At 42.0% G+C, this 20,282-nt stretch overlaps 1 long non-coding RNA gene across 1 annotated transcript; it reads right to left on the bottom strand.

Moving 5' to 3' along the window:
- Positions 1-19,373: 19,373 nt before the first annotated feature.
- LOC125513013 lies at positions 19,374-19,788 on the bottom strand. Its single transcript, XR_007285637.1, has 3 exons — positions 19,717-19,788; positions 19,555-19,624; positions 19,374-19,427 (listed from the first exon to the last, which is right to left on the bottom strand). It is a non-coding gene; the product is annotated as an uncharacterized LOC125513013 (long non-coding RNA).
- Positions 19,789-20,282: the final 494 nt, after the last annotated feature.

Below are 20,282 nucleotides of genomic sequence, written 5' to 3' on the forward strand. Positions count from 1 at the left end.
GTCCTAAGCGAGAGGCGTCGCAATGCACTTGGAAATCCTTACGTATATCTGGCAGAATCATCACTGGGGCCGTAGTTAGACGTTTCTTCAACTCCTGGAAACTCGCTTCACATTCTTCAGTCCAATAGAACTTGGTGTCCTTCTTCAACAATGTCATCATATAGGCTTCATAATCTTAGAAAAATTCTCAATGAATCTTCGATAGTATCCCGCGAGTCCAAGAAAACTACGGATCTCTCCAACTGAGGTGGGTGCCAACCACTCAGTGACTGATTGAACCTTGGTAGGATCTATTGCTATACCTTCTCCTGATATAACATGTCCAAGAAATCCAACTTCCTTCAACCAAAACTCACATTTGCTGAACTTGGCATACAACTGATGCTCCCCGAGCTTCTCAAGAACTAAACGCAAATGCTCCTTGTGTTCCTCTTCATCCTTTGAGTATACCAAGATATCATCAATGAACACCACAACAAACTTGTCCAAGAACTCCATAAACACCTTATTCATCATGCTCATGAAATAGGCAGGGGCATTAGTCAATCCAAATGACATAACCGTGTACTCATATAGCCCGTACCCTGTGGTAAAAAATGTTTTAGGTATATCCTTCTCTCGAATCTTCAGCTGGTGGTATCCTAATCGTAGATCGATCTTCGAAAACACTTTAGCTCCTTGCAGCTGGTCAAATAAATCATTAATCATCGGCAGCGGGTACTTGTTCTTGATCATCACTTCATTCAACGCACGATAATCAACAACCATCCTCAATGATCCATTCTTATTTTCAAGCAAGAGCACTGGGGCTCCCCAAGGTGATGAACTCCGTCGAATGTAACCTTTCTCCAATAACTCCTTAATCTGTTTCTTGATCTCCTCCAGATCATTCGCGGTCATCCGGTATGGTCTCTTCGATATAGTCCTGGTGCCTGGCAACAGCTCTATCAAAAACTCGTTGTCTCGATCTGGCGGCATGCCTGGTAGCTTCTCTAGAAATACATCCGGATAATCCTTCACTACAGGCACTTCCTCCTGAACAACTCCTGAGAGGGAATTTACTTGGGTTCTCCTTGGCGCATGCCTGGATACATACTTGATCATTTTTCCCTCCGGGGTGGTAAGTAGAATTGACTTACTAGCGCAATCCATGTTTCCCCCATACATCGATAGCCAATCCATGCCTAGAATCACATCCAAACCTTGTGACTCCAGAATTATCAAGTCGGATGGGAAAACATGATTACCTATGGTTAATGGCATCTGAAAACATCCACTGCTTGCCATATACTCAGCTCTGGGTGAGGTTACTAACATAGGTGTCCTAAGAACTTTAGTGGGAAACTTATACTTATCCACAAATCCCCTTGATATGTATGAATGCGATGCGCCAGTATAAAAAGAATGGTTGCAGTAAATGACTTAAGTAAAAACTTACCGATAACTGCATCTAGCTGCTCTTCTACCTCCTCCACGTTCACGTGGTTCACTTGTCCTTTGTTAAATGGATTGGGCTCTTCCCAGAGTTCCCATTACCATTTCCGTTCTTCGCTTCAGGACACTCAGTGGCATAGTGTCCAGTCTTCCCGCACTTGAAACAAGTAACGTGGCTTAGGTCCCTCTTGGCGGGTGTGGCTGGATTGGAACGGTTCTGACTGGTGCTTGCTCCATTCCCATTCCCATTCTTTGGGCCATTATTATTATGAGAACCTCCTCCATTGTGAGTGTGGCCTCCATGGTTATGTGTAAGTCCTCCTGAGTTCGGGGTAAAACAAGGCTTCTGCTGAGCTCCTGAATTATACTTCCCTTGTCCATACTTCCTCTTGCGGCTCTCTATCTGCTGCTGCTTCCCTTCGATCATGAGAGCTTTATCTACCAACTCCTGGTACTTGTTAAATATTGCCACCATTAACTGCATACTCATCTCATCATTCAGCCCTTCCATAAACTTCTCCTGCTTCGCGGCATCTGTGGCCACATCATCTGGGGCATAGCGAGATAACTTACTAAACTCATCCACGTACTGCCCCACAGTACAGTTCCCCTGGCTTAAGTTGTGAAACTCACGCTTCTTCATGCACATAGCTCCAGTTGAGACATGGGCGGTGCGGAATGCTTGCTGAAACTGCTCCCAAGTGACATTGGCTATAGGAAAAGTGGCTGTTTAATTCTCCCACCATGAGGCTGCTGGTCCATCCAATTGGTGTGCGGCAAAACGCACCTTCTCAGCATCTATGCAACCTGCGGTGGTCAACTCTCTTCCAATCCTGCGCAGCCAATCATCAGCAACTATTGGCTCGGTGCTACTGGAAAACACCGGCGGCTGCAACCTCAGAAAATGGGCTAAGTTGTCAACTGGAGGTGGTGGCGGTGGGTTGTTATTGTTTTTGTTGCCTTGGTTCTGAACTAACAACTGCATCAAGGCATTCTGCTGCTGGATCAACTGAGTGAGCTCCGGTGGGAAGACAAATCCGGTATCACATCTCGGAGGCATCTGATGGGTTTAGAGGGAAGAGATTAGAATAGAATTAGGTCTATTGAGAAAGCACTACCCATATGCACATGAGACAATCACAATCATATCATATCACTCAATCAATCAAGCAAGGGCATACAATCAATAACTATTGTTACAGTGCTCAGCCTATACTATATACATGGGGGAAAATACTACTTGTTCATATGGTGGTCTACTAGAAATTTTGATCGGTGGAAGACTCCATGATATCTACTCCAGCTTCGTCTTCATAATCATCATCACTACCATCGGGGTCGGAGTCGGTGTCGTCGATGATGATGTAGTCTTCAGAATGAATCTCCTTAGGTTCGTCGTCTTCTCCTCCTGGCGCGGGGTCTCCCATGAAAACTCCTAGCTTCCTTGTCAGGTTGTCAGTCATCTCCACTAGTATCGTAATTTCCTCCTCATATCCATCGTGTGTAAGCTCCTCTTCTAGCTCTGTGATCCTGGTCATTGCCTTCTTCAAATTTATCATGCTTGTGCACATTTGGTTCTCCTGGTGATGTATGTGATGGTTTAACTCCTGGATGAATGCTGCAATAGACCTGTCTTTCCTGGTACTGATCATCTCCCATTGCTCATCTCGGCGCCCACATATCTGGTAGATAGTGTCCTTCAGCTCCTGTTTGTAGACTTCTCCAATACGTCCTATAGCAATGTGGGCTGCCATACTCTTTCCTAGACTCCAGGTTGGTGCATCAAAGGAAAACTCTGTGGATTTAGTGACTGGTGCAATTGTCCTTCCTGGAATTTGAACTCGAATCATCCAGCGCTCCTCTTCTAGCAAGGTGGCGGTGTAGGTCCCGGTGAAGCTTGGTATTCAGATGTTTAGGTACCTAGTGACTTCCTTCAAGTGTCGTCCAAAAGGCGTGTCTTCATCCGGTTGTGCAAACATGTTCCTTGAGTCCGCCATCCTAAAGAGTAGAAAATGGAGAGGAGTCAGAAATGAGTAGAGAAGAGTGACCTATGGCTCATCTTAGTGGTCGTGTCCTACATTCAGCGTGTGCTCTGATACCATCTTGTAGCGACCCGACCTCAGACAGTCAAGTCTCTGTGCTTCAGTGTCATCCCTGGATCGATAATGCTGACACACATAGTACTCGAAGGATTTATAACAGAGTAGCAATCACACACTTATTACATCGATAGTCTCCAAAGAGAACTTATTACAATAAATATGGCTTAAGGCCATCTGAATAAGATAACAACGGAAGGCTTGGAAGAGAAAGTGAGTCCATCAACTCCAACGGCATAGCTGAGTGCATGAAAAACGACCTACAACATCTTACTTGTCGTCTGAAAACTCTGCAACATGATACGTTGCAACCCGAAAACGGGTCAGCACATGGAATATGCTGGCAATGTAACATAGTAGAGTAATGAATAGACAAATGCTATCACTATATGCATATATGGCTGGTGGAGGCTCTATGGTTAATATTTTTTGCAAAAAGCCAATTTTTTCCTACAACAAAGGAATATATTTTATTTAACTATCATGGTAGTTGAAACAACATTGAGAAGGTTCCTCCAACACAATCCCAATTAAAGTAGTTATCAACCGAACAAATTAGTCTTATAGTGATGAGATCAAATCAATAATTCAAGTACCAGATACTCAAGATGTCCATAACCGGGGACACGGCTAACCATGATTAGTTTATACACTCTGCAGAGGTTTGCGTACTTTCCCCACAAGACTCGATCTCCTCCATTGGATTTCTCGCACTACAGGGTGTTTGAGAAACGGATGACTAAGACACAGTCTTTCAGAAGCATTACTCTTTACTCTGGATGGACCATTACACCTACTTTCCCCTACATATGCTAGCCCACCACTGAAAGAGGTCACACAACATACTCAACTATGCTAGAGCCCATAGGATGAATAATCTTATGATCCCTTTGAGCCTGGGTGGCGGACCGTAGGATGATCACACGGGTACTCCGGGATATCCTAGGACAACACGGGATTATCCAGGTGCCCACAAGCAATCCACCTAGATGTGAATTGAAGTTGCCACCTTAAGTTGAACCATTAATTAACATCTCACATATGTCATGGATACACTCAAACCCAATCCACGTCTACGAGCATCGCATAGCAATATAAGCATAACGTAGAAGTAACTCCCAAGGGTTTGATAATAAAACAGGTAATAGGTTCTCATTTTTTTTACCAAAGAAAGTAGGGCAAAAACCCTACTGTGTGGCATTTTTCATTAATAAAGGAGTAGCAAAATAAATAGTCTTACAATGGTTGTTGGGGAAACAACCAGAGATAGAAGAATTACAAATAATGGGAAATGAGAAGAAAAGATAATCTAAGTTATTGAAATTAAATGTTGTCAATCCAGGATGACATGCCATCTTTCAGAGATGGTTTAGCTCTCATCATGGTAATCTTGAAAGATCTGATAAAATCATACTTGCATTCATTGATTGAGCAAGGTATCCCATCAAATATCATCCTATTTCTTTGATTCCAAATGCTCCAGCACCCCACTATCATAATTTCCATGAAATGTTTGATTTTGTATCTGTGATTGGCATCCATGATCATATTGTGAATATCCAAGTCAGAATTCCATTCAAAAACAATATTCCACCAAAAACCTTGACTGAATGGGCAAGTGAAAAGTACGTGAGTTCTGTCTTCCATATCTTCTGCATTACATAACACACATGTAGTGGAATCAAGTTGCATGCTCTTTCGAGTTAAGAGATCACATGTGTTTATTCTGTCATTAAGCATTAGCCAGCAGAAAAATTTATGCTTTGGTAGGCAACATGATTTCCATATCCACTTGAAAGTTTCACCAGCATCTTCACCCTTCATAATAAATTGATAAATCTTCTTGGTCATGTTTTTGTTACTGCTCCAGTTGAAAGTCCAATTATCATGATCATAGTTGTGCCTGATGGTATTTAATTCATCAGAAAGTTGATGTAATTGTTGATGTGCTTGAATAGATAGGGGTAGTTGAAATAAACTATATAAATTATCCAAATCCTTGGCAACCCTGATAGTTATATTTTCCTTATAAGTGAAAGAGTGCAGTTCAGGAAACTTTAGCTTCATAATGTCACCTTTCCATTTGTCCTCCCAAAGCATATTGGTTTCACCAGATTTAATATCACAAATTGTCATATCTCTGAAGTAATCATACATTTTCATGCAATCTCTCCACCAAAAAGAGCCTTTGTTCCTGTTAGAATGAGGGGCTTCATTATTATGATAATGGGCTTCCCAAATTAATTTAACCCAAGGCACATCAACCTTGTTGTAAAATTTGTAAAGGTGCTTGATAAGAACGGCTTTGTTTTGTTCTCTCAAATTTAGAACTCCGAGTCCCCCTTGATTTTTTGGCTTGCATATCATCTGCCAGCTTGCCAAACATTTGCCTCCTTTATTAATATCATTTCCATACCATAGGAAATTTCTGCTTGATTTATCAACATGATCTAGGATGGTGATATGAACTTTGAGGGAGCACATAGCAAATATTGGCATTGAGGCAACAACCGAATTTATATAAGTAAGTCTGCCAGAGTAGTTCATGAATCTAGCAACCCCAGATAATCTTTTATCAATTCTAGATATGACAGGAATGAGATCCTGTATTGAAGGTTTTATGGTGCCCATGGGTAATCCTAGATAAGTGAATGGAAGGCTTTCGACCTTGCATCCAAATAATGTGGCAAGCTTGGTGACCTCTTGATGATTAACATTGATGGGAATCATGGAGGATTTGCTGAAGTTAACAAAAAGACCCGTGGACAGACTGAAAAGGTTTAGAAGGTATTTGAGGTGGTTAAGCTGATCTTCATTAGCAGGCATAATCAACAAAGTGTCATCAGCATATTGTATGATTGGATAATCTTGACCATATGCATGATTTATAGGTAGAGATAGTTCTCCATTTGACCAGGCAGCATTAATAACTGTTTGAAGAAGATCTGCAGTAATAACATATACTAATGGGGAATTAGGATCCCCTTGTCTGACCCCTCTCTTACAGATGATTTTTTCCTAGCCACTCCATTGAGTAGGACAGAAGTAGATGCAGTTTGGAGAATGTTGTTTACCCATTTGATCCATCTAGGTCCAAAACCTTTGGCTCTGAGCATAGCAATAATGTTTTGTATTCCACCTTATCAAATGCCTTTTCAAAATCTAATTTGAGTATGATGATAGGCTCTTTTGACTGATGGCATAAGTGGAGATATTCAAAGGCATATCCCAAACAATCCTGTATGTTTCTACCTTTGATAAATCCATATTGATTCTGATGGATAACTGAAGTAATAATTTTCTGAGCTCTGTTAGCCTTAAGCTTAGTAATAATTTTTAGGGGAAGACTGGCCAGGGAAATAGGCCTAAAATCATTCATATTGAGAGGATTTGCAATCTTTGGAATAAGAGTAATGAAAGCAGTGTTGATACTCTGAATGTCACTGTTCCCTTCAAAAAAATCCCAAATCATAGTGTAAATGTCCTGTTTAATATTATCCCAGCATTTTTCAGGAAAGAACCATTGAAGCCATCTGGTCCTGGGGCTCTTTCAGCTGGAATATCTTTAATCACCTGATCAATCTCATCCATAGTGAATGGGGCTTCAAGTTGAGATAGGTCAGAGGGCTGAATAAGTTCCTCAAGGTTAAATAACATAGCCGGGTCAATTGACGTGCCCAATCTGTCTTTGAAAGATTTCCAAATGATTGCAGCCTTATGATCATGGTTTTGGACATGATTTCCATCTTCATCATTGATAGAAGTAATGAAGTTTTTTCTGTAACTCTGGGTAGCCATGGCATGAAAGAAATCAGTATTTTCATCATCTAGTTTCACACACCTCATTTTAAATCTTGATTTCCAATAAATTCTTTTCACTTCCAATAATTTGGTTACGTGTCTCTTCAAAATAGTTCTAAAATTGGCTTCCATAGTGCTGAGGATTATTTGATCTTCAATGCCATCCAGCATAAACAATACATAATTACATGCAGAAATGTTAGTGTTGAGCTTGGACAAGTTCTTACTCCATTTCTTGAGTCCCACTCTAAGACACTTGAATCTGGCAGCAACATCTTGAGCAGAGTTTGCCATCTATTGGTTCTTATTCTAGCATTGTATAACAGTTTCATAAAAAACCATCAAATTCAAACCAGTAGTTTTCAAACCTGAAGATGGAGGATTTAGGAATGTCACTGCCAATCTGAATGTGTATAGGGACATGATCAGATGTTACTCTGGTAAGTGGATGAGCCAGTGTGTTTGGGAAAGATACGATCCCGTTAGCAGAGGTAAATATCCAATCCAGTTTTTCCAATAATGGGATGTCTTACATATTACTCCATGTGAAATTTCTACCTTTGAGAGGGATCTCCACAAGGTCCAATTGTTGGAGAAGGCTGTTAAACATAAGCATATTGTTTGTATCCCCTCCAGGTCTATTTCTATCATGAGGGCTCCTTATTAAGTTAAAATCACCAACCAACATCCAGTGGCCCATCTGTGATGCATCAATATTGTTCAACCAATCAAAAAATCCACTCTATCTTCATTCTGACAGGGCCCATATATGTTACTGATATAAAAGATATGACCAGATTAATTACATGAAAACTTGAAAGTGAGTTGGTAGGAGGATTGACTGATGATAGAGCCACTAAATAGACTGCCATTCCATATAGTAATAAGTCCACCTGACAAACCAACTGAAGGATTATATGCAAACTGGTTGAATCTTCTAGGTGAAAAATTTCTGAGATAAGCCTGGTCAAATGAATCTCTTTTTGTTTCTTGAATGCAAATAACACCACAATTACTTTCCTCAATTCTAGCTCTCAAATCATCCCATCTGGTTTGTGAGTTTATTCCTCTAACATTCCAGTTTAAGATATTCCAGTTCCTAGTCATTAAAATGTATTGATGGAAATATGCCATAGGGACATGAGTTAATCATATCCTCAAGATTATAGCAACTTATGCTTTTAAGCAAGCAAAAATGTAACCAGTATTTTCGAAAAGTGCATCTGCCAATGATTGACTGCTCATAATATAACTGACCATTCAGCCAACTCAAAATGTGAAATACTAAAAACATGATGTTCCATCCATAAAACTGACAACAAGTTTGCCCATAACAGAACTGACCATTCAGACAACTAAACATGTAACATAAATAAGCCTTGATGTTCCACCCACATAAGCAAATATTGGAGTTTGACTCCTTACGAACCAGGTTCATAAATAAAGCAAAAGTAGCATTCCAGGACCAAGGGAAATAAAATAAAGGCCTAAGGCCAGATAGGGTCTTTTTACAGCAAGACCAACTGAGATAAGAACTAGAATTATTCATAGTCCACCGAGGCCTTCAGTTTCTCTCTAGAGACCTCCTCAGGAGGTATCTGACACTGCTTGGTGGCGATAGCTTGGATGGTGTCGAGTGGCAGCTCAGGCGGTGCTTTGGCAGTGGGGTCAACAATCTCATATTCAAATTCTGCATTCAGGATCTTCTGGCATTTGTTAATGTTCTTGGCCTTGATTGCAGCAGATTCATTCTTAAATCCCACGCTTAGTCCAGCAAGACGACGGCTGCGTCGGAGATCCTTAACATCCAATGGGGCGTTGTTTTTCTTCCTCTTATTGACAGCAGGAGAGTTTGCAGTAGCAGGCAGTGGATCTGCCAGCTCAAGTGGAGGCCCATTCACATGAGAATTTTGGTTGCTATCTATGAAGTCCAGCATAGCTGGGGATGGAACTTTGATGTCTACTACACAACCTTCTTCTTGTAGATGTTGTTGGGCCTCCAAGTGCAGAGGTTTGTAGGACAGTAGCAAATTTCCCTCAAGTGGATGACCTAAGGCTTATCAATCCGTAGGAGGCGTAGGATGAAGATGGTCTCTCTCAAGCAACCCTGCAACCAAATAACAAAGAGTCTCTTGTGTCCCCAACACACCCAATACAATGGTAAATTGTATAGGTGCACTAGTTCGGCGAAGAGATGGTGATACAAGTGGTATATGGATGGTTGATAAAGGTATTTGTAATCTGAAAATATAAAAACAGCAAGGTAACTAATGGTAAAAGTGAGCGTAAACGGTATTGCAATGATAGTAAACAAGGCCTAGGGTTCATACTTTCGCTAGTGCAAGTTCCCTCAACAATACTAACATAATTGGATCACATAACTATCCCTGAACATGCAACAAAGAGTCACTCCAAAGTCACTAATAGCGGAGAACAAACAAAGAGATTATGGTAGGGTACGAAACCACCTCAAAGTTATTCTTTCCAATCAATCCGTTGGGTTATTCCTATAAGTGTCACAAACAACCCTAGAGTTCATACTAGAATAACACCTTAAGACACAAATCAACCAAAACCCTAATGTCACCTAGATACTCCAATGTCACCTCAAGTATCCGTGGGTATGTATACGATATGCATCACACAATCTCAGATTCATCTATTCAACCAACACAAAGGACCTCAAAGAGTGCCCCAAAGTTTCTACCAGAGAATCACGACGAAAACGTGTACCAACCCCTATGCATAGGTTCCCAATGTCACGAAACCTGCAAGTTGGTCACCAAAACATACATCAAGTGGCATGTGGTATCCCATTGTCACCACAGATATCCATGGCAAGACATACATCAAGTGTTCTCAAATATTTAAAGACTCAATCCGATAAGATTACTTCAAGGGGAAAACTCAATTCATTACAAGAGAGAAGAGGGGGAGGAGAAACATAGGATCCAACTATAATAGCAAAGCTCGCGATACATCAAGATCGTGCCAAATCAAGAACACGAGAGAGAGAGAGAGAGATCAAACACATAGCTACTGGTACATACCCTCAGCACCGAGGGAGAACTACTCCCTCCTCGTCATGGAGAGCACCGGGATGATGAAGATGGCCACCGGAGAGGGATTGCCCCCTCCGGCAGGGTGCCGGAATGGGTCTAGATTGGTTTTCGGTGGCTACGGAGGCTTCTGGCGGCGGAACTCCTGATCTATCTTGTTCTCTCGAAGTTTTAGGGTATATGGAGTTATATAGGCAGAAGAAGCACGTCAGGGGAGCCATGAGGGCCCCACGAGGTAGAGGGCGCGCCTCAGGGGGGGGGGTGGGCGTGCCCCCTACCCTCATGAGCTCCTCCTTGCTTCCTTTACGTGGGGTCCAAGTCCATCGGGTGGCTTTCGTTCCAAAAATAACTTCTCTAGTTGATTTCGTTCCGTTTCGACTCCGTCTGATATTCCTTTTCTTCAAAACACTGAAATAGGCATAAAACAGCAAATCTGGGCTGGGCTCCGGTTAATAGGTTAGTACTGAAAGTAATATAAAAGTGGATAATAAAGCCCAATATACCCAAAACAGTAGATAATATAGCATGGAGCAATCAAAAATTATCGATACGTTGGAGACGTATCAAGCATCCCCAAGCTTAATTCCTGCTCGTCCTCGAGTAGGTAAATGATAAAAAATATAATTTTTGATGTGGAATGCTAGTTGGCATAATTTCAATGTAATTCTTCTTACTTGTGATATGAATATTCAGATCTATAAGATTCAAGGCAAAAGTTCATATTGACATAAAAATGATAATACTTCAAGCATACTAACTAAGCAATTATGTCTTCTCAAAATAACATGGCCAAAGAAAGCTATCCCTACAAAATCATATAGTCTGGCTATGCTCCATCTTCACCACACAAATTATTTAAATCATGCACAATCCCGATGACAAGCCAAGCAATTGTTTCATACTTTTGATGTTCTCAAACTTTTTCAATCTTCACGCAATACATGAGCGTGAGCCATGGACATAGCACTATAGGTGGAATAGAATGGTGGTTGTGGAGAAGACAAAAAGGAGAAGATAGTCTCACATCAACTAGGCGTATCAACGGGCTATGGAGATGCCCATCAATAGATATCAATGTGAGTGAGTAGGGATTGCCATGCAACGGATGCACTAGAGCTATAAGTGTATGAAAGCTCAACAAAAGAAACTAGTGGGTGTGCATCCAACTCGCTTGCTCACGAAGACCTAGGGCATTTTGAGGAAGCCCATCATTGGAATATACAAGCCAAGTTCTATAATGAAAGATTCCCACTAGTATATGAAAGTGACAACATAGGAGACTCTGTATCATGAAGATCATGGTGCTACTTTGAAGCTGTAACGCCCTCGATGCGGCTATAGCTCCCACGTGTCGAGGCACGACTTAGAGACATAACCGCATTGAAAGCAATGTCGCAAGTTAGGCAATCATCACAACATCCCATGTAATATATATAGAATAAAAGGTGAAGATACATAGTTGGCTTACACTCGCCACGTCAATCAAAGTACATAAATAACATACATCATTCAAACACTCATGGCCCGACTACGGCGCCAAAATAGAAGAAAACCCAACATGCGACACGGTCCCGATCACCCCCAACTGGGCACCACTACTGATCATCAGGAAAAGACACATAGTAACGCTGAGAGTCCTCGTCGAACTCCCACTTGAGCTCGTAGCGTCACCTGGAGCGGAATCACCTGGACCTGCATCTGGTGTAATAGGAATCTGTGAGCCACAGGGACTCAGCAATCTCGCACCCTCGCGATCAAGACTATTTAAGCTTATAGGAAGGGTAAGGCAAATATATGTGGAGCTGCAGCAAGCGACTAGCATATATGGTGGCTAACTTATGCGCAAAAGAGAGCGAGAAGAGGAGGCAAAGCGCGAGCGAGAAGCTAGAGGAACAACCTGCGCAAGCATTACTCCAACACCGTGTCCACTTCTTGGACTCCGCCGAGAAGGGGCCATCACGGTAACACACGCGGTTGATTCATTTTAATTAAGTTAAGGTTTAAGTTATCTACAACCGGACATTAACAAATTCCCATCTGCCCATAACCGCGGGCACGGCTTTCGAAAGTTCAATCCCTGCAGGGGAGTCCCAACTTAGCCCATGACAAGCTCTCACTGTCAACGAAGGAATAAACCTCCACCCGAGACATTCCGATCAGACTCGGTATCCCAGTACAACAAGACATTTCGACAGGTTAAAACAAGACCAGCAACACCACCCGAATGTGCCGACAAATCCCGATAGGAGCTGCACATATCTCGTTCTCAGGGCACACTCAGATGAGCTCTCCATACAACTAAAACCAAACCTCGAGTTTCCCCGAGGGGGCGCTGCACAGGACTCTAGTTCGGACCAACACTCAGAGGAGCACTGGCCCGTGGGGGGCTAAAATAAGATGACCCTCGGGCTCCGGAAACCCAAGGGAAAAAGAGGCTAGGTGGCAAATGGTAAAACCAAGGTTGGGCATTGCTGGAAAAGCTTTAATCAAGGCGAACTATCAAGGGGTTCCCATTATAACCCAACCGCGTGAGGAACGCAAAATCCGGGAACATAACACCGATATGACGGAAACTAGGGCGGCAAGAGTGGAACAAAACACTAGGCGAGAGGCCGAGCCTTCCACCCTTTACCAAGTATATAGATGCATTAAGATAACATAGCAATATAATGATATCCCAACAAGTAAATAAATGTTCCAACAAGGAACGGCCTCCAATCTTCACCTGCAACTAGCAACGCTATAAGAGGGGCTGAGCAAAGCGGTAACATAGCCAATCAACGGTTTGCTAGGACATGGTGGGTTAGAGGTTTGACATGGCAATTGGGAGGCTGACAAGCAAAAGGTAGGCATCGTAGCATTGGCATAGCAAAGAGCGAGCAAACTAGCATAGCAAAGATAATAGTGATTTCGAGGGTATGATCATCTTGCCTGCAAAGCTGTCAGAGTTGACTGGATCCTCAAAAGCAAACTCAATGGGCTTCTCGTTAGCGAAATCGTCTCCCGGCTCTACCCAAACAAGACAAATAAGCAACAAGGATACAATCAACCACGTGCAAGCTCAAACAATAAGATGCAATGATGGTATGCTATGCGGGATGCGATGCGGGATGCAAAATGCAAGATATGACAGGAAATGCATGAACCTAGCCTCAACTTGGAAAACCAAGTGTGCCACTGGAAAGATGAGATGAAATCGCTTGAAAACGATATAAAGATCGCCGGAATCGGAGTTACGGTTTGGAAATGGCAAGCGATTCAAAAATGACACCGGTCTGCGATTTACAGCAAGTAGGCCTCTAGTTGCAATGAAATGAACATGCTACAGCACTCAAACATGACAACAAAATGCATGGAAGGGAAGCATTCAAGATGCTTAACAAAAGTCTAGCACTGAGCTACGGCCAAATCATCCATTAAGAGGTTCAAACAAGCATGGCAAAAACGCAAATGGTAAACAGATTTCAGACTTAGTGAAATTAACACTTGTCTGAAATTTCAGGTCATGAAGCCCTCTTCGGAGCAGCAAAACAACATGCTACAGGACCTGATTAAGACAAAGAAGAACCTGGCATGGAGCTACTCAACAAGCTTAACAAAAGACCCTTAGTGACCTCGAGCCAAAAGGGATCACAAAATATACTAACAAGCACACGAACATAGCTAAAACACAATCAGTTTTCAGACTTGGTGAAAACTGACACATGCTGAAATATAACTCACGAAGGCATGTAAACGAGCTCCATGCACTCACTATGGTGCAAGTCATGGCAAGGCAAGCATACATCCATTAAGAAGGCACAAAATTCAAGCTAGACATGGCAAGATCAATGGCATAGCATGCACGGATCAACTACAACATCACCGGCAAAATTGCAAACGAGTTGACAAACTGCCCAGATTCACAACAAAGCAAAAGTAGAGCTCGATTTCCCAAGCTAGGGTGCTCCATAATTGCAAACAAATACATGGATGGATAGATCACTACAAGATTAACAAAACTCCTTTACTGATCATCCTCAAAAGAGGCACGGATCACTAGGAAACAGCATGAACATACGGCATCATGAACTAAACAATCCCAGACTTAGTGAAATCTCTAAGTCCCTGAAAACAGATTTACCGGGTTCCTCACTTTGTAAGCTTGCACAAGTCACCACAAACATCACAAAAATGCATGGGTTGCACCTCTGGAAAGATAACAAAACCCTTAACAAAACATATGAAGGACTCATGGGTATATCATGCACACAATAATCATGGCAAAAATGACAAAAGCCTAAGATGAACTAGCAGATCTGACAATTAACTCATGAAGCCCTCTTCTAACAGCATTTCAGGCATCAAGATGAACTCAAATGAAAATGATGCAATGGAATGAAATGATGTACTCATCGAGACGAACATTTTGATATACTATATGTCCAAAACGGAGCTACGGATGCGGAGATATCACAGGTCAAAGTTTGCTAAAAAATTAGGGTTCGGAGGGAAAGTCAACCGAGATATTTTCCAGATCCAGATCTGCACGGTTCCCGAGGCTCGCCGGCGCGCACTGTAGAAGCTCGAGGCGCCCGAGGTCTCCGGCGAGGTGGTTCGTCGGCGAGGAGAAGAGGGGAGGCGAGGCCGGCCGGGGAGGTGGCGTCGGTGGGGCGGCGAGGGCGCCGCGGTGGCCGGCGAGGGCGGCGGCGTCGCCGAGCGGCGGGCTCCGGCGCCGGCGTCATGGGGCTCGGCCACTGGCCGCGGGGAGGATGACGCGGGCGCGGGCGGCGCTCTCTGGCCCACGGGAGGCGGCGGAGGGCCGGCTTCGGGCCGGGACGGGCCGGCGGCGGGAGGAGGTGGCGCTGCCACGTGGCGGCTCGGGAGAGGGCGAGGGGGCGGCGGCGGACGTGTCCGGCGCCGGGCGGACGTGTCCGGCGCGCGGAGGAAGGGGAGACTAGGGTTAGGGGTGGATTGCACCGCGAATTTTTGGAGGGGGTGTATATATAGGCATAGGGGGAGCTAGGAGAGTCCAAATGAGGTGCGGTTTTCGGCCACGCGATCGTGATCGAATGATCTAGATGATGGAGCAGAGTTTGGTGGGTTTTGGGACAAATTGGAGGGGTGTTGGGCTGCAACACACACGAGGCCTTTTTGGTCCCTCGGTTAACCGTTGGAGTATCAAACGAAGTCCAAATGATACGAAACTTGACAGGCGGTCTACCGGTAGTAAACCAAGTCCGCTTGGCAAGTCTCGGTCCAATCCGGAGATGTTTAATTCCCACACACGAAAGAAAGCTAGAAATGACCACCGGAGGGGAACGAAGCGCCGGAATGCAAAACGGACAACGGGGAAAATGCTCGAATGCATGAGATGAACACGTATGCAAATGCAATGCACATGATGACATGATATGAGATGCATGACAACGCAAACAACACATGGAGACAAAGACCCGAACCCGAGAAATAAATATAACTTAACGCCGGAAACGGCAAGAGTTGGAGTACAAATTGGGAAAGTTATATCCGGGGCGTTACAGAAGCACAAGTGTGGAAAAAAGGAATAGTAGCATTGCCCCTTTTGTTTTTTTATTTGGCCTTTCTTTTTTTTATTTGGCCTCCCTTTTGTTGGGACAATGCTCTATTGAATGATGATCATCACACTTCTATTTATTTACAACTCAATGATACAACTCGATGCTAGAACAAAGTATGACTATATGAATGCCTCCGGCGGTGTACCGAGATATGAAATGAATCAAGAGTGACAAGTATGAAAGAATCATGAACAGTGGCTTTGCCACAAATACTATGTCAACTACATGATCATGCTAAGCAATATGACAATGATGAATGTGTCATGATGAACGGAATGGTGGAAAGTTGCATGGCAATATATCTCGGAATGGCTATGGAAATGCCATAATAGGTAGGTATGGTGGCTGTTTTGAGGAAGGTATATGGTGGGTGTATGGTACCGGCGAAAGTTGCGCGGTACTAGAGAGGCTAGCAATGGTGGAAGGGTGAGAGTGCGTATATTCCATGGACTCAACATTAGTCATAAAAAACTCACATACTTATTGCAAAAATCTACAAGTTATCAAAGAAAAGTATTACACGCATGCTCCTAGGGGGATAGATTGGTAGGAAAAGACCATCGCTCGTCCCCGACCGCCACTCATAAGGAAGACAATCAATAAATAAATCATGCTCCGACTTCATCACATAACGGTTCACCATACGTGCATGCTACGGGAATCACAAACTTCAACACAAGTATTTCTCAAATTCACAACTACCCAACTAGAATGACTCTACTATTACCATTCTAATATCTCAAAACAATCATCAAGTATCAAACTTCTCTTAGTATTCAACACACTCATAAGAGAATTTTATTATTCTTGAATACCTAGCATATTAGGATTTTAAGAAATTAGCATGCTATTTAAGACTATAATCTAAGTGAAGCATGAGAGTTCATCTATTTCTTCAAAATAAAACTGCCACCATGCTCTAAAAGATATAAGTGAAGCACTAGAGCAAATGACAAACTACTCCGAAAGATATAAGTGAAGATCAATGAGTAGTCGAATAATTGTGCAACTATGTGAAGACTCTCCCATTCAATAATTTCAGACCTTGATACTTTATTCAAACAGCAAGAAAAACTAAATAAAATGACATCTAAGAATAGCATACATCATGTGAAGAAGCAAAAACTTAGGATCAACCGATACTAACCGATAGTTTGTTGAAGAAGAAAGGTAGGATGCCAACCGGGGCATCCCCAAGCTTAGACGCTTAAGACTTCCTGAAATATTATCTTGGGGTGCCTTGGGAATCCCCAAACTTGAGCTTTTGTGTCTCCTTAATTCCTCTCATATCACGGTCTCCCTAAATATCAAAAGCTTCATCCACACAAAACTCAACAAGGACTCGTGAGATAAGTTAGTATAAACCATTGCCGAAACCTTATCATACTCTACTGTAGAAAATCACTAAAATTATTATTCAACATTGCATACTAAATGCCTCTGCATATTTAATAGTCCTATCTCAAATAGAATCATTAAAGAACCAAACATATGCAAACAATTCAAACATAACAGCAATCTGCCTAAACAGGATAGTCTGTACACTACAAGGATTCGGGTCTATTGCAACAAAATTGTTCGTCGCAATACATGTCAATTTGTGGCGATAAATACCTATTGCCACGAAACAACATTCGTTGACAGCCGTTGCGAGTGGACGCATGGTAATAGGTTATTGCCACAAAAAAGCAATTGTGGCAATAGAGTGTGCTATTGCAACAACCATGTGGGAAATCGCCACATGTTTTCTCGTGGCAACACTCATCTAGATGTCACAATTTGCTTTGTGGAGATAGATTTAATGCAACATGTAACGAATCATGACGACTGATAGCTCGTGGCGATAAACATTTGTGATGACGACTGATAGCTCTTGGCGATAAACATTTGTGGCAACAACCTATACCAACGACGCTCGTTTCATGGTGCATACTGTTCCGTGAAAATATTAAATTGGGGCAATAAACTATGGCAACAATCCTTATTTTCGTGGCATTTGGCATTTTGCCACGAACCGCTACACTCGTGGCATTAAGTTATGGAAACAAATATTCCAGTCGTCGTAATAGGAAATTGCAACATACTAGTTTTGGCGGTGATAAATAGGTATCACAACGGGTGAAATGTTTGTAGTGAGAAACTATTGCGACAATTTAAATCTTCATGGTGCTAACATGTGGAAACCAAAAGTGGGTTGTGGCAATAGCCTATTGCAACCTAAAAAAATACAGGCATTCAATTACAATATTCAAAACCATACGTATAATATGTAGATTCATAAAATTCATAATTCTCATAGCAAATATCCGTCAAATGAAACTCAAATGTAATTTAGCCATCCTATTTAAGTGCCAAGTCTAAATTATCTGTGATCTAGTGCCCAGTCGAGCTAGTTCTTTGGATCCTGCAATCAAGAAATCAAAAAAAATAGTTCTAGTTAATGAGTCCAACATAACATACGCCATACAATTATTCCAGCTCCATTGTTAAAAAGAACTGTCACCAGACTAACTGGGTAATGCTATGTCAGCAAGCATCTAACTGCGGGATCAGAACAATTTTGCAAGTGTAAATGTCTAAAGCATAAGCACAACTACATGTACTAAAATCTTCCACTATTGATTTAAGTTGTGGCACAAGTACATGTACTAAAATCTTCCACTATTGATTACAAATAGTTACAGTTATGTTACGAAAAGAACAATTATAGGTGCGGTAACCACTGTCAATTGCTTTGGATTCATGCAAAAAAAGTCTAAGCAAACATAGAACCACACCTCATGGTGAAAAGTAAACATATTGCATGTCCAAAGATAAAGTTGTACTAGAGGAGCGTCAATTAATTTGGATCGGAGGGAGCAGATTGAATGCTACCTTGAACTTATCCATAGAACCAGCTTCTGCATAAGCCTCAGCAGCTTTTGAGGCAGGTTCTTGTAGACCAAGGACTGGGCAACGAGGGTCGTCAGCACCTGCATGGTAATTGATGAATGAAGCTCCAGCAACAAGAAAAATGCTCAATTAACATTAATTTTTAAATGAAGGGTTAACAACAGTTCTGGCTCAACCATAAAATCATAAGACAAAAATATATATTGAAGACTGGAAGCCCAGCCCTGACAAGTTCTCATTGAACTCATAAAAGTGAGAGACTTTTGAATATGTTGGGTCATGCAATAACTATTGGACGAAGCAGAAGCGCTCAATAAGAAATATGATAGGTTTTACCATTTAGGAGGAGTGGACGTGGTGCAATCGGAGGAACTAAGTAGGGAGCATCAAATTGTGAAGCCATAGCAGGTGCTATTTTGTCCCAAACCTGATAAAAATATGTCAATACAAGATCGTGAAACATTTACAATGGAACAATCAGAAATAGATGTCAAATAAATCAGATAGTCACCTTTTCACAACCTCTGCATCTATTTCACTCTTCCCTGAATCAATTCTTGCTTCTACAGGAAAGACAAAATGACATAGATACTTACATGTAAATGTTCTGAACTGATACAATATATATCAGCTGTGATCTATATTTTTCAATGGTGTGTGCCCAATCTTAGAGGATGCATGGCATCTAACATTCAAATAAAGGCTTAATGCTATCAACTCTAGCTTGCCACATGTCATTATCTATTGCCCATTGAAATCCCTGTAGCCACCACAAAGAGCATTGCTTTACTTATATGGGACAAATCACAAAACTATATGCACCCATATCGATAAAATTACTGTTGTGTGTACCTGAACACCAATTATTGGAACAACAACACTGTACCGTGTATCCACAAAAATCAGCAAACAATGCATGCATTCCTGTATTCAGCTCCAAATAAAAAGGACAAGTTTTCTAAAAGTGAAGTCTGTGTATTAATTCAGTATCATGATGTAATCATGATCTATAATACCTCCGAGTGATTCACCAGCAATCCCTATCCTAGAGGGATCGACATCATCCCTTGCACTAAGATAATCTCCAAGCTTTATCAAGTCCCACACTTGCATATGTTCCTCAGCGAGTATTGCAAAAAAATAGGCCCAACATATTTTGAAGTATGATATACCAAGTCATACAGTAGAAGACAATCATAAGGAGAGAACCAGACCAAAAGAATAAGTCTAGAATTCAACTGAAGTGCCAACCCAGATAGTGTAGTTATGGCACCAGTACAGCTGGACTAACAACAACAACAGTGGTAATCCAGAGCTAATACTTAATCAGAAATAATTCCAATGCAATCCCTTGTTAACCTTCCCAAGCTGCCTCCACAAGGCCGCTCTATAACTCGTCAAGATATCACCACCACTAT

This window comes from Triticum urartu, chromosome 6, assembly GCF_003073215.2.
Source record: "Triticum urartu cultivar G1812 chromosome 6, Tu2.1, whole genome shotgun sequence".
In the NCBI taxonomy this organism is placed as follows: Eukaryota; Viridiplantae; Streptophyta; class Magnoliopsida; order Poales; family Poaceae; genus Triticum; species Triticum urartu.